At 37.5% G+C, this 3,251-nt stretch overlaps 2 long non-coding RNA genes across 2 annotated transcripts in view; both read right to left on the reverse strand.

Moving 5' to 3' along the window:
* LOC107549512 (uncharacterized) overlaps positions 1-1,160 on the reverse strand; it is a 3,142-nt gene extending 1,982 nt beyond the window's left edge. The window contains exons 1-3 of the long non-coding RNA XR_001604567.1: positions 995-1,160; positions 807-905; positions 265-495 (exon numbers count right to left, since the gene is read on the reverse strand). This is a non-coding gene — a long non-coding RNA (uncharacterized lncRNA). The remainder of the gene's footprint in view (positions 1-264; positions 496-806; positions 906-994) is intronic.
* Positions 1,161-1,236: 76 nt separating this feature from the next.
* Positions 1,237-3,069, reverse strand: LOC107549513 (uncharacterized). Its single transcript, XR_001604568.1, has 4 exons — positions 2,960-3,069; positions 2,479-2,605; positions 2,100-2,192; positions 1,237-1,422 (listed from the first exon to the last, which is right to left on the reverse strand). It is a non-coding gene; the product is annotated as an uncharacterized lncRNA (long non-coding RNA).
* Between the last annotated feature and the right edge of the window lie 182 nt (positions 3,070-3,251).

Consider the following 3,251-nt stretch of genomic DNA (forward strand, 5'->3'; position numbering starts at 1 on the left):
TTCAGTTTTTCTTTTTTAATAAATCTGCAAAAATGTCAACAATTCTGTGTTTTTTTGTCAATATGGGGTGCTGTGTGTACATTAATGAGGAAAAAAAATTAACTTAAATGATTTTAGCAAATGGCTGCAATATAACAAAGAGTGAAAAATTTAAGGGGGTCTGAATACTTTCCGTACCCACTGTATATAGAATGAAATAGTATATGTAACAATGTCTGATAATGGAAAGAAATTTTATAATATGGTAATAACAATTACACTTACTCTTCCTCCAATCTTAGTGCGATAGTCCAGCAGCTTTGCGAAGGCTTGTCTGGAGAATCCCGGAGAGATGACCTTGAGTTCCTGAAAGGAGCTCAGGAGATCCAATGTATAAAGTGTGGAACTGGTGACAGAGGCAGGCCAATATCCACTCCTAAGGAGGTCCTTCAAGTCAGGGATCCACTGATGCTGGCACGTTTGACATACATAGTGGCTGATGCAAGTCAAAACGCCCTTTGGACAAAAAAGTACATGTAAAAATGTATTTTAAAACAGTTAGGTAATTCTGCACATTGTGAATGGTTGAGAGACGTTGCACAAGTTCCTATAATCCCGGCACTCAAACCAGACTTCTTGAGTAGTATCACACATTGTTTACATTTGTCTAAATCATCAAATTACAAACAGCTGTGTTGGCTAATGACAATACCATGTGCTATACCATAGATTTTGACACGACTGCAATTGTAAGCACAATGCCACAGCACACTTGTATGAAAAACATCAAATCTACAATAGCAATCTAAATAGTGAATTGTTCTTACCATTGATGGGAATTAAAATCACTGGTTTGCCCAGTAATATGGTGAAGTTTGTGCCTTCACAGGAGCAGTCTGGCGCCTTCACTGTTGGCAAAATGCAAGCTGGCAAAAAGAAAGCACTAATTTAGATTATCTGTAACTGGCTGCATACAAACATGAACAGCAAAATGAGGGCTTTTGCAAGAACATACCTTGCTCATGGATGAAATATCCATCTTGTCCTTTAATGACACATGCGTTTGGAGGAATGGCTTAAAAAAAACATTATTCACACATTCCCTGTTGTGGAGTGGCTGTTTTTTGTGATGCAATACATCACAGTCCCCACAGAACCACTCCTCAGGAAGACACTCTCTGCACCTACGGAGAAAACCTACTTTTCTCATAATTGTGGTTTTCATCTGGGTGTCCCCCAAAACACATGCACCTTGGCAAAGCCAACACAAAGGCTGACCAACAGCCTCTTATGCAATAAGGCATTTTAGGTGGTATGGACTTGCTTCTTTCCAGCGCTCTGAGGATTTCTGCTGCCGAAAAGACCATGATGATGCAGAGCTTTTCTGAGGCTCAGCAGAAGGATAAGATGTCAAAATATCGGAGAACCTCTCCATATTTTTTTCTGTAAAGAAAATATGAAATAAAGCTGTAAGGGGCCATTTAGATGAGGACCAATTACCCTGTAACTACCCGTCAACTAATTCTCATTAATTTGCAACTACATGTCTACTAACTCTCAGAGTAGACTTAGGGTAGGTTTAGGGTTAGTAGAATAAGTTGACAAAGAAAGTGTTAGAAGATATTAAGTAGACAGTCTACTAAAACTCTACTAACTGCTAGTTGACATGTAGTTGCAAAGTTACTTACTGTTGTACTGAATGTCTGAAGTGGACTATAGAAATAAAGTGTTACCTTTTTTTCTGTAAAGAAAATATGAAATAAAGCTGTAAGGGACAATTTAGATGAGGACCAATTGTCCTCATCTACCCCACCTATCAACCCCACTAATTGACCAAAAAGTAAATTGATCAAAATTTAGAATAAACACCATTTCATGATTCAGTATCGGATTTAGTTCGGCTGAGGGTACACCCCACCTATCAACCCCACCAATTGACCACAAAGTCAACTGATCAATATTTAGAATAAACACCATTTCATGATTCAGTATCAAACTAGCTTTAATCTTTACTAAATTATGTTCTTAATCTATTTACGGCAGTCAGTTTTGTCTAAAGGGTTTTTCTTTAATCACACATGGATTTTAGATTTAAACTTAAATTCATCACTTTGATTTACCAAATTGCTCGTGAGGATTTAGTTCTGCTGAGGGTACAGTAAGTGGAACCTCCACACTGGATGAAAGGGAGCATTCAACCGGGGTGTGTATGACTGTAAAACAGTACATATAAGAAGAAAAACATGTTAGGCTATCACTGCATGTTTTTTTGTTTTTTTTTCCCAAAACTGAACAATTTATGAAATCAGACATATTTCTGTTAAGTACTTGGTAATGTCTTCTACTATAGTGCCACTGAAAGGTTTATGTACTTTTTAAATGTCTTTTTAGATATTGGAATATTTTAAACTCTCAACAATCAATTACAGTGTTCTAATTTGATTTGGTCCAACATTTACATAGTAAATTCCTACAAATGTAAAATAATTCAGATATAACCTGTAGCTGAAGCTTGGTGTCGCCCTCCTTGCCTCACCCTCGGCTTGCCATGTCCTAAAAACTCCCTTTTAGAGGTCTGTGGTGGGTCTCCTACAGAGCGTGCACGTTTTCTCTCCACAGCTGCAGTCTGTGTGTTGGAGTGAATATTTCTTGTAAGACTGATGTTAAAGGTACTGGAACCAAAAGACAGGTGATTAGTGAAAGGAAAACACAACATAGTGTGTTAGTAAGGTGTTGAATGGCTTAAATGAGCCTTGCCATAGATTATCCAAGTCTCTGTAACTCCAAAATATATTCCTTTTTCCAAAATATATTCCCTCAGTTACACATGCCAAAGTATAGGATGTTAATGCATCATGCAATGTACCTGCATGTAATCTTCTGCATTCATCCTTCTTCTGCATTCATCACATTTTACTTTAATTTGTCACCCATACACATGTTCAAGTATAAAATGATTGAGGTATATAAAAACTCTTACCCTGGCTTCAGCTAGAAAACGGTCTAGTTTCAGTTCATGAGCCATGCGTCTCCCCTCTTAGTAGTTGGGATCCTGTGAGTCAAGTTTATGTTTGGAGGCCATTGCAATGCAAACAGATACAGACAAACAGATGAACACACAGCCAGACAGACAGACACAAACAGACAGATGTACTGTATACACAGAGGCTGCAAGAGTTAGACAGAGATAGATAGATAGATAGATAGATAGATAGATAGATAGATAGATAGATAGATAGATAGATAGATAGATAGATAGATAGAGGTTGGCT

Source organism: Sinocyclocheilus grahami, unplaced genomic scaffold (genome assembly GCF_001515645.1).
Source record: "Sinocyclocheilus grahami isolate Dianchi unplaced genomic scaffold, SAMN03320097.WGS_v1.1 scaffold374.1, whole genome shotgun sequence".
NCBI lineage: Eukaryota > Metazoa > Chordata > Actinopteri > Cypriniformes > Cyprinidae > Sinocyclocheilus > Sinocyclocheilus grahami.